The sequence below is a fragment of the Camelina sativa genome, chromosome 6 (genome assembly GCF_030686135.1).
Source record: "Camelina sativa cultivar CO46 ecotype springtype chromosome 6, ASM3068613v1".
NCBI classification, from domain to species: Eukaryota; Viridiplantae; Streptophyta; class Magnoliopsida; order Brassicales; family Brassicaceae; genus Camelina; species Camelina sativa.
Window position 1 is genome coordinate 9,440,303 of NC_141885.1, and position 12,482 is coordinate 9,452,784.

Sequence of the window (12,482 nt, forward strand, 5' to 3'; positions counted from 1 at the left end):
GTTTACTTCTTCGAATCAATGTTTTCTCGGATTTAGCCTGTTTCGGGACAAAATGGGTAAAAGTGGTGTCTAAACACTCCAAATTCAACCTGAACTCTTATAATTAGTCAAATGCATTGGATTGTTACATATTTTGACCCTATAAAGAGTAATATAGCTGTTTACTGCTTCGAATCAATGTTTTCTCTCGATTTTAGCCTGTTTTCTCGGTTTAAGCGTGTTTTGGGATAAAACGGGTTTAAGTGTTGTCTAAACACTCCAAATTTATCCGGAACTCTTACAATTAGTCAAATTCATTGGATTGTCACACATATTGACCCTAGAAACAGTAACAAAGCTGTTCACTCCTTTGAATCAGTGTATTTTCGGTTTTAGCCTGTTTCGGGACAAAATGGGTAAAAGTGGTGTTTAAACACTCCAAATTCAACCCGAACTCTTATAATTAGTCAAATGCATTGGATTGTTACATATATTGACCCTAGAAAGAGTAACATAGCTGTTTACTGCTTCAAATCAATGTTTTCTCTCGGTTTTAGCATGTTTTCTTGGTTTAAGCTTGTTTTGGGATAAAACGGGTTTAAGTGTTGTCTAAACACTACAAATTCATCCCGAGCTCTTACAATTAGTCAAATGCATTGGTAACATAGCTGTTTACTGCTTCGAATCAATGTTTCTCTCGGTTTTAGCCTGTTTTCTTGGTTTAAGCCTGTTTGGGATAAAACAGGCTTAAGTTTTGTCTAAACACTCCAAATTTATCCGGAACTCTTACAATTAGTCAAATGCATTGAATGGTCACACATTCTGACCATAGAAACAGTAACAAAGCTGTTTACTTCTTCGAATCAATGTTTTCTCGAATTTAGCCTGTTTCAGGACAAAATGGGTAAAAGTGGTGTCTAAACACTCCAAATTCAACCCGAACTCTTATAATTAGTCAAATGCATTGGATTGTTACATATTTTGACCCTAGAAAGAGTAAAATAGCTGTTTACTGCTTCGAATCCATGTTTCTCTCGGTTTTAGCCTGTTTTCTCGATTTAAGCCTGTTTAGGATAAAACGGTTTAAGTGTTGTCTAAACACTCCAAATTTTTCTGGAACTCTTACAATTAGTAAAATTCATTGGATTGTCACACATTTAGACCCTATAAGCAGTAAAAAGCTGTTCACTCCTTCGAATCAGTGTTTTTCTCAGTTTTAGCCTGTTTCGGGACAAAATGGGTAAAAGTGGTGTTTAAACACTCCAAATTCAACCGGACTCTTATAATTAGTCAAATGCATTGGATTGTTACATATTTTAACCCTAGAAACAGTAACATAGCTGTTTACTGCTTCAAATCAATGTTTTCTCTCGTTTTTAGCATGTTTTCTTGGTTTAAGCTTCTTTTGGGATAAAACGGGTTTAAGTGTTGTCTAAACACTACAAATTCATCCCGAGCTCTTACAATTAGTCAAATGCATTGGTAACATAGCTGTTTACTGCTTCGAATCAATGTTTCTCTCGGTTTTAGCATGTTTTCTTGGTTTAAGCTTGTTTTGGGATAAAACGGGTTTAAGTGTTGTCTAAACACTCCAAATTTATCCGGAACTCTTACAATTAGTCAAATTCATTGGATTGTCACACATATTGACCCTAGAAACAGTAACAAAGCTGTTCACTCCTTTGAATCAGTGTATTTTCGGTTTTAGCCTGTTTCGGGACAAAATGGGTAAAAGTGGTGTTTATGTTGGGATTTATGAGACAAAGCTCACAAGAGAGGGTAGACAAACACTTGGTGAATGAATCCCCCTTTACCCACAACAAACTAACTCATTCTCAAGGGGGAGGAGAGAACATCAACTTGTGATGAACTCCCCATAAACAAGCTAGATAGAACCCAAATACTAGAGAGTAAGCGGATCCTAACTAGGAGAAGCACTAGTTTGAGACTTATCCTCTTCTAGTATCACAACACTTAGAGTTTGTGTACTTAGGAGAAGGAGGATTAAGAATCAGTAATCTAGGCTAAGTAAAGCAGTAAATAAGAAGAGTTTAGGTGGATTTGAGAAGAGAATAGGCTGCCTTAAGGGCAGCCCCTAACCGCTAATCCTAAACTCTCTACATTGTTAATATGAAACAAGAACACAAGTATAGAGAGGAAATCGGTTTCTCTTCTATTGAATAATATTGTGTTGTGATACATATGAGATAAATTACACCTTAATATAGAGAATACAAAATGCACATGACCGTTAGACACAAATGAGAGATGAAAGGGACATATGGCCGTTGGTGCACAAGTGGGTGTATGGTGAAAGGGACAGCTCCTTCCCTTGGTTGTCTCATTCTTCACCAACCAAGGTCTCACATGCTTCCTTCCTTCCCTTCTTTTCCCTTTGTGAGACATTTAACTTCTTCTTGGGCCTCTTCTTCTTATAAGGCCTTTACTTCACAATTCTTCTCACATTGCACCTATGGCCTTGCTAACCACTCTCATTGTGCTCACGGCCCACATGGCCTTATTGGCCACTCTTATTGTGCTCACGGCCTTACTGGCCGCTCCCACACCACTCATGGCCTTACCGGCCACACTTCTTGTACTAGCAGCCTTACCGGCCACTCTCTTCTTCCTTGTGCAGCTCGGCCTCACCGGCCTCACTCTCTCTTCTCCTTCATATATACTAATACTCCCCCGCACGTTTGATCTGCAGGGCACCATGGGGACCAAAGATCAAGCGTGGACACGTGAGGACTACCTCATTAAAAACCTTAACAAAGAAAACCACTTGGGAGAAAACTTTGTTAAGTAAAAAGAGTGTAGTCTCCACGTTCCTTGATGTCGCATTGATCTTGGTTTGTCAAGAACCAGCTCTCTTCTCTTTAAGCCTTTGAACCGCTACACTTCCTTAGCCCTCCTTGCCTTTAGCACATTCCTTATGATCTCCATCCTTGTTCCTTTAGAATTCCTTTGAGGCTCTCATAGTCTCCTTTACCCTTAAACAAGTGATAAAGAAGAAAATAATAAGTGTTTGCTATGAGGAATATCAAAGAAAAATTCTAAAAGTGTGACAATTTAAGAAGAATCATATTAAAGACTAAAGACTAGTAATGAAGCTAAGGTAATGAATTTATGAATTAAAATAGAGAAGGGTTTAGAGCACAGCCTTTATGGTGTTTTGATGGATAGGAAGGAGAGAGTTGATCACTGATGCGGTTTGGAATTCCTCCTTGAGACCGCTCCTCTAACCATGGTTTTAAACCCGGTCAGTTTTATTTGTCAGACTGACACATGCCCACTGAATCGGACATAACTTTCGAACGGCTGCTCGGATTGGTATGATTCCACTTCCACTGGCAAGATGACTCTGTGGTCTCGAACTTTAATGAAGAACGCGGAAGCCGAATCGCAGTGGAAGGGTTTCGTCCGAGTCGATCTTTGAGACGCTTCGGCTGAGCTTTAAGTAAAGACTTTTGCTTGTGGCCGAGCAGAATCTGTGAGGTACGGTCTGAAGTCACTTGATCTCCCCCGTAACCTTTACTTGATGATGGGCTGAAACCTCATCACCTCAGTTGAAGCCTTGTGCATCACCGTTCTTGTGCACATCCAATCAACAGTTGAAACCTTGTGCATCACCTTTCCTAAAGACCATTGTGCACATCCGATCAACAACTTGGCACTAACACACATGCTCTTGGACTGATTCATCACCTTCCACCAGCTTAACAAAGACTTGGTGGCCCTTGGTTCTAACTCCAGGCATTGTGCTGCGCTCTTACATGGCTATCTTGTAGCCTTCAACCTCGCCACTTCTTCTCCTTGAGATAGTGAGCGAGCTCCACACAATCTTCAATGCTGAAACTGAAACCAAAAAAAAACAATGGAACAGATTCTAAACAAGAGATTGTTAGAGATTAGAGTATAGAGAATATTACTGAAATTAAATAGAGAATTTAGAGAATTAATAAGAGTATATATGGAGAATAGAAAGTGAGAGTATAAGGGAGAGTATTGTTGGGATTTATGAGACAAAGCTCACAAGAGAGGGTAGACAAACACTTGGTGAATGAATCCCCCTTTACCCACAACAAACTAACTCATTCTCAAGGGGGAGGAGAGAACATCAACTTGTGATGAACTCCCCATAAACAAGCTAGATAGAACCCAAATACTAGAGAGTAAGCGGATCCTAACTAGGAGAAGCACTAGTTTGAGACTTATCCTCTTCTAGTATCACAACACTTAGAGTTTGTGTACTTAGGAGAAGGAGGATTAAGAATCAGTAATCTAGGCTAAGTAAAGCAGTAAATAAGAAGAGTTTAGGTGGATTTGAGAAGAGAATAGGCTGCCTTAAGGGCAGCCCCTAACCGCTAATCCTAAACTCTCTACATTGTTAATATGAAACAAGAACACAAGTATAGAGAGGAAATCGGTTTCTCTTCTATTGAATAATATTGTGATATGTTACATATGAGAGATTATACATTAATATAGGAGAAGAAGGTCATATGACCGTTAGACACAAAGAGAGAAGAAGAAGGTGATAGGGACGTTCTCAATTCAACTTGGTGAAAGCGACTTCCTTCCTTCACCAAACGCTCACGTGAATCTTCTCCCTTCCTTCCTTTTCCTTGTGGGTTTTCCTTTCTTCTTCTTTATGGGCCTCTCTCCCTTGTAAGGCCTCGTTTTCCTTTCTCCCAAGCCTCTCAAACTCGGCCTCTCTATCTACTGGACCGAGCGTAGGCCTAAGGGCCGAGACCGTACGGACGGGCCTTCTCTTCATTGTACGGACGGGCCTGTACGGACGGGCCTGTACGGACGGGCCTTCTCTTCAATGTGTTCACGGCCTAACTGGCCGCTCACCGGACATGGGTCCGTTCACGGACACGGTACATGGTCGCTCACGGACACGGACATGGCCTTACCGGCCTTTACATGGCCTTTCCGGCCTTTCTTCTCTTCTTCCAAGGCTCGGCCTTACCGGCCTCTCCTCTCTCTTCCTCCTTACTCTCTAATACTCCCCCGCACGCTTGATCTGCAGGGCACCATGGGGACCAAAGATCAAGGGTGGACTAGTGTCATCTACCTCATTAAAAAAACCTCAACAAAGAAAACCTCTTGGGATAAAACTTTGTTAAGGGAAAAAGAGTATAGACTCCACTATCCATGATGTCCCATTGATCTTGGTTTGTCAAGAACCAGCTCTCTCCTCTTCAGGCCTTTGAACCGCTACACTCCTTAGCCCTTCTTGCCTTGAACTCACTTCATATGATCTCTCCAAGCTTGCACTTCTCGAATTTTCTTTTGAGGCTCTCATAGTCTCCTTCACCCTTGAAACAAGTGATAAAGAAGAAAAGAATAAGTGTTTGCTATGAGGAATATCAAAGAAAATTCTAAAGAAAACTTTAAAAGAACATATTAAAGAGTAAAGACTAGTAATAGAGCTAAGATAATGAATTTAAGAAATTTAAATAGAGTAGAGTTTAGAGCACAGCCTTTTTGGTGTTTTGATGGATAGGAAGGAGAGGGTTGATCACTGTTGCGGTTTGGAATTCCTCCTTGAGACCGCTCCTCTAACCATGGTTTTAAACCCGGTCAGTTTTATTTGTCAGACTGACACATGCCCACTGAATCGGACATAACTTTCGAACGGCTGCTCGGATTGGTATGATTCCACTTCCACTGGCAAGATGACTCTGTGGTCTCGAACTTTAATGAAGAACGCGGAAGCCGAATCGCAGTGGAAGGGTTTCGTCCGAGTCGATCTTTGAGACGCTTCGGCTGAGCTTTAAGTAAAGACTTTTGCTTGTGGCCGAGCAGAATCTGTGAGGTACGGTCTGAAGTCACTTGATCTCCCCCGTAACCTTTACTTGATGATGGGCTGAAACCTCATCACCTCAGTTGAAGCCTTGTGCATCACCGTTCTTGTGCACATCCAATCAACAGTTGAAACCTTGTGCATCACCTTTCCTAAAGACCATTGTGCACATCCGATCAACAACTTGGCACTAACACACATGCTCTTGGACTGATTCATCACCTTCCACCAGCTTAACAAAGGCTTGGTGGCCCTTGGTTCTAACTCCAGGCATTGTGCTGCGCTCTCCTCATGGCTATCTTATAGCCTTCAACCTCGCCACTTCTTCTTCTTGAGATAGTAGGCGAGCTCCACACAATCTTCAAGGCTGAAGCTGAAACCAAATTCAATGGAACAGATTCTAAACAAGAGATTGTTAGAGATTAGAGAATAGAGAATATAGACTATTACTGAAAATAAAATAGAATTTAGAGAATAAGTAACCAGAGAATTAGTAACCAAGAGTATAGAGTATAGTAGAGTATATGGGCGGAAGTATAAGGTGAGTGGAGAGTAGAATAGAGAATTTGCTCAAGAGTTCTTATGGACAGAGTTATACTCTGTTTTCTTGAGTTTGCAGAAGCTTTGACAGCCAAGAACAACCAAGAAGACAATCTCTTTTGGTGCTTTAATGGCTGAAACACATGGACCTTATGGAAAATTAGTTTCTCCAAAGGTTTAGGACACTTCTCATGGTAGAATCACTTAAACAGGTGTTCTCCAAGAGTCTAATGCCTTCAAGGATCACGAAAGAGCATATAGAAGATGCTTTCCATGTTCAAAATTCAAATAAAAGAAGAAACACCTTTGGAACAACCTTTTGTCCATTGGTTAAAAGAATGCATCTTGGACCAACTTGAATCTATTTGACCAAGCGGGCCATACATGCTAAAAACAAGAACTCTCTCTTCCCCAAACTCGAATCTGGACACACCATATGGCCAGAAACAAAGCTTTCTCAACCTTGAGAAGAAGAAGAAGCGATTTAGTAATTAAGCCTTTAAAGGAAATTTAACAAAAGCAAAATTAAACCTTTAGAGGAAAATTAACTAAATCCTAAGAGAACTAAATCCTAAGAATTTCGTGGCTCATTCAAGCACACAAGAACCGTGAATCCTCACCCTGAACAACATAATTTGTTCATCGGTTCATCACTTCCCCATTTAGACAAAACTATTACCAAATCGGTAAAGCATAAGGATGAGGCTTTTAAACTCGATTTCTCTTCACTCACTTGGTCTACAAATTCTAACAAGATAAGAGACCAAGCTTACTCAACATTGAGCTGTAAGAGAATCGTTTTTAACAACAAAAGCAAAGTTAAAGCTTTAAAGAAACTAAGCTAAGCGATTTAACACCTAAGCAAAGTCTAAAACTTTAACTAAGCTAACTCCTAAGAAAAACGACTTTGAGAATGAGTTTAAATCACCAAGAACAGAACCTTGCTCTGATACCATGTTGGGATTTATGAGACAAAGCTCACAAGAGAGGGTAGACAAACACTTGGTGAATGAATCCCCCTTTACCCACAACAAACTAACTCATTCTCAAGGGGGAGGAGAGAACATCAACTTGTGATGAACTCCCCATAAACAAGCTAGATAGAACCCAAATACTAGAGAGTAAGCGGATCCTAACTAGGAGAAGCACTAGTTTGAGACTTATCCTCTTCTAGTATCACAACACTTAGAGTTTGTGTACTTAGGAGAAGGAGGATTAAGAATCAGTAATCTAGGCTAAGTAAAGCAGTAAATAAGAAGAGTTTAGGTGGATTTGAGAAGAGAATAGGCTGCCTTAAGGGCAGCCCCTAACCGCTAATCCTAAACTCTCTACATTGTTAATATGAAACAAGAACACAAGTATAGAGAGGAAATCGGTTTCTCTTCTATTGAATAATATTGTGATATGTTACATATGAGAGATTATACATTAATATAGGAGAAGAAGGTCATATGACCGTTAGACACAAAGAGAGAAGAAGAAGGTGATAGGGACGTTCTCAATTCAACTTGGTGAAAGCGACTTCCTTCCTTCACCAAACGCTCACGTGAATCTTCTCCCTTCCTTCCTTTTCCTTGTGGGTTTTCCTTTCTTCTTCTTTATGGGCCTCTCTCCCTTGTAAGGCCTCGTTTTCCTTTCTCCCAAGCCTCTCAAACTCGGCCTCTCTATCTACTGGACCGAGCGTAGGCCTAAGGGCCGAGACCGTACGGACGGGCCTTCTCTTCATTGTACGGACGGGCCTGTACGGACGGGCCTGTACGGACGGGCCTTCTCTTCAATGTGTTCACGGCCTAACTGGCCGCTCACCGGACATGGGTCCGTTCACGGACACGGTACATGGTCGCTCACGGACACGGACATGGCCTTACCGGCCTTTACATGGCCTTTCCGGCCTTTCTTCTCTTCTTCCAAGGCTCGGCCTTACCGGCCTCTCCTCTCTCTTCCTCCTTACTCTCTAATAAGTATTGGCGGTAGTATAAGATGAATGGAGAGTAGAATAGAGAATCTGCTCAAGAGTTCTTATGGACAGAGTTTAACTCTGTTTTCTTGAGTTGAACGAAGCTTTGACAGCCAAGAACATCCAAGAAGACAATCTCTTTTGGTGCTTTAATGGCTGAAACACAATGGACCTTATGGAAAATTAGTTTCTCCAAAGGTTTAACAACAAAACTCCTTGTAGAATCACTTAAACAAGTGTTCTTCAAGAGATTAAGGCTTTAGATCCACGAAGATAACATATAGAAGATGTTTTTCGTGGTCCCAAGCAAAGAAGAAACAACAAAAGCCTTTGGAACAGCCTATTGTCCAACGGTTAAAAGAATGCATCTTGGACCAACTTGAATCTATTTGACCAAGCGGGCTCTACATGCTAAAATAAAGTCTCTCTCTTCCTCAAACTCGAACCTGGACACACCATATGACCAGAAACAAAGCTTTCTCAACCTTGAGAAGAAGAAGAAGCGATTTAGTAATTAAGCCTTTAAAGGAAATTTAACAAAAGCAAAATTAAACCTTTAGAGGAAAATTAACTAAATCCTAAGAGAACTAAATCCTAAGAATTTCGTGGCTCATACAAGCACACAAGAACCGTGAATCCTCACCATGAACAACACAATTTGCTCAATGGTTCATCACTTCCCACACATCCCAAAATAAACAAAGCTATTACCAAATCGGTGAAGCTTAAGGATGGGGCTTGTAAAATCGATTTCTTTCCACACACTTGGTCTACAAATTCTAACAAGACAAGAGACCAAGCTTACTCAACAATGAGCTGCTAGAGAATCGATTTAATCAACAAAAGCAAAATTAAAGCTTTAAAGAAACTAAGCTAAGCGATTTAACACCTAAGCAAAGTCTAAAACTTTAACTAAGCTAACTCCTAAGAAAACGACATTGAGAATGAGTTTGAATCACCAAGAACAGAACCTGCTCTGATACCATGTTGGGATTTATGAGACAAAGCTCACAAGAGAGGGTAGACAAACACTTGGTGAATGAATCCCCCTTTACCCACAACAAACTAACTCATTCTCAAGGGGGAGGAGAGAACATCAACTTGTGATGAACTCCCCATAAACAACTAGATAGAACCCAAATACTAGAGAGTAAGCGGATCCTAACTAGGAGAAGCACTAGTTTGAGACTTATCCTCTTCTAGTATCACAACACTTAGAGTTTGTATACTTAGGAGAAGGAGGATTAAGAATCAGTAATCTAGGCTAAGTAAAGCAGTAAATAAGAAGAGTTTAGGTGGATTTGAGAAGAGAATAGGCTGCCTTAAGGGCAGCCTCTAACCGCTAATCTCCTAAACACTCTACATTGTTCATATGAACAAGAACACAAGTAGAGAGGGGAAATCGGATTCTCTTCTATTAGATAATATTGTGTTGTGATACATATGAGATAAATTACACCTTAACATAGAGAATACAAAATGCACATGACCGTTAGACACAAATGAGAGATGAAAGGGACATATGGCCGTTGGTGCACAAGTGGGTGTATGGTGAAAGGGACAGCTCCTTCCCTTGGTTGTCTCATTCTTCACCAACCAAGGTCTCACATGCTTCCTTCCTTCCCTTCTTTTCCCTTTGTGAGACATTTAACTTCTTCTTGGGCCTCTTCTTCTTATAAGGCCTTTACTTCACAATTCTTCTCACATTGCACCTATGGCCTTGCTAACCACTCTCATTGTGCTCACGGCCCACATGGCCTTATTGGCCACTCTTATTGTGCTCACGGCCTTACTGGCCGCTCCCACACCACTCATGGCCTTACCAGCCACACTTCTTGTACTAGCAGCCTTACCGGCCACTCTCTTCTTCCTTGTGCAGCTCGGCCTCACCGGCCTCACTCTCTCTTCTCCTTCATATATACTAATAGGATTGTCACACATTTTGACCCTATAAGCAGTAAAAAGCTGTTCACTCCTTCGAATCAGTGTTTTTCTCGGTTTTAGCCTGTTTCGGGACAAAATGGGTAAAAGTGGTGTTTAAACACTCCAAATTCAACCCGAACTCTTATATTTAGTCAAATGCATTGGATTGTTACATATTTTGACCCTAGAAAGAGTAATATAGCTGTTTACTGCTTCGAATCAATGTTTTCTCTCGGGTTTAGCCTGTTTTCTTGGTTTAAGCGTGTTTTGGGATAAAACGGGTTTAAGTGTTGTCTAAACACTCCAAATTTATCCGGAACTCTTACAATTAGTCAAATTCATTGGATTGTCACACATATTGACCCTAGAAACAGTAACAAAGCTGTTCACTCCTTTGAATCAGTGTATTTTCGGTTTTAGCCTGTTTCGGGACAAAATGGGTAAAAGTGGTGTTTAAACACTCCAAATTCAACCCGAACTCTTATAATTAGTCAAATGCATTGGATTGTTACATATATTGACCCTAGAAAGAGTAACATAGCTGTTTACTGCTTCAAATCAATGTTTTCTCTCGGTTTTAGCATGTTTTCTTGGTTTAAGCTTGTTTTGGGATAAAACGGGTTTAAGTGTTGTCTAAACACTACAAATTCATCCCGAGCTCTTACAATTAGTCAAATGCATTGGTAACATAGCTGTTTACTGCTTCGAATCAATGTTTCTCTCGGTTTTAGCCTGTTTTCTCGGTTTAAGCCTGTTTGGGATAAAACAGGCTTAAGTTTTGTCTAAACACTACAAATTTATCCTGAGCTCTTACAATTAGTCAAATGCATTGAATGTTCACACATTCTGACCATAGAAACAGTAACAAAGCTGTTTACTTCTTCGAATCAATGTTTTCTCGAATTTAGCCTGTTTCAGGACAAAATGGGTAAAAGTGGTGTCTAAACACTCCAAATTCAACCCGAACTCTTATAATTAGTCAAATGCATTGGATTGTTACATATTTTGACCCTAGAAAGAGTAAAATAGCTGTTTACTGCTTCGAATCCATGTTTCTCTCGGTTTTAGCCTGTTTTCTCGATTTAAGCCTGTTTAGGATAAAACGGTTTAAGTGTTGTCTAAACACTCCAAATTTTTCTGGAACTCTTACAATTAGTAAAATTCATTGGATTGTCACACATTTAGACCCTATAAGCAGTAAAAAGCTGTTCACTCCTTCGAATCAGTGTTTTTCTCGGTTTTAGCCTGTTTCGGGACAAAATGGGTAAAAGTGGTGTTTAAACACTCCAAATTCAACCCGAACTCTTATATTTAGTCAAATGCATTGGATTGTTACATATTTTGACCCTAGAAAGAGTAATATAGCTGTTTACTGCTTCGAATCAATGTTTTCTCTCGGGTTTAGCCTGTTTTCTTGGTTTAAGCGTGTTTTGGTATAAAACGGGTTTAAGTGATGTCTAAACACTCCAAATTCATCCGGAACTGTTACAATTAGTCAAATGCATTGGATTGTCACACATTTTGACCCTAGAAACAGTAAGAAAGCTGTTCACTGCTTCGAATCAATGTTTTCTCGGTTTTAGCCTGTTTCGGGACAAAATGGGTAAACGTCGTGTTTAAACACTCCAAATTCAACCCGAACTCTTATAATTAGTCAAATGCATTGGATTGTTACATATTTTGACCCTAGAAAGAGTAAAATAGCTGTTTACTGCTTCGAATCCATGTTTCTCTCGGTTTTAGCCTGTTTTCTCGATTTAAGCCTGTTTAGGATAAAACGGTTTAAGTGTTGTCTAAACACTCCAAATTTTTCTGGAACTCTTACAATTAGTAAAATTCATTGGATTGTCACACATTTTGACCCTATAAGCAGTAAAAAGCTGTTCACTCCTTCGAATCAGTGTTTTTCTCGGTTTTAGCCTGTTTCGGGACAAAATGGGTAAAAGTGGTGTTTAAACACTCCAAATTCAACCCGAACTCTTATATTTAGTCAAATGCATTGGATTGTTACATATTTTGACCCTAGAAAGAGTAATATAGCTGTTTACTGCTTCGAATCAATGTTTTCTCTCGGGTTTAGCCTGTTTTCTTGGTTTAAGCGTGTTTTGGGATAAAACGGGTTTAAGTGATGTCTAAACACTCCAAATTCATCCGGAACTGTTACAATTAGTCAAATGCATTGGATTGTCACACATTTTGACCCTAGAAACAGTAAGAAAGCTGTTCACTGCTTCGAATCAATGTTTTCTCGGTTTTAGCCTGTTTCGG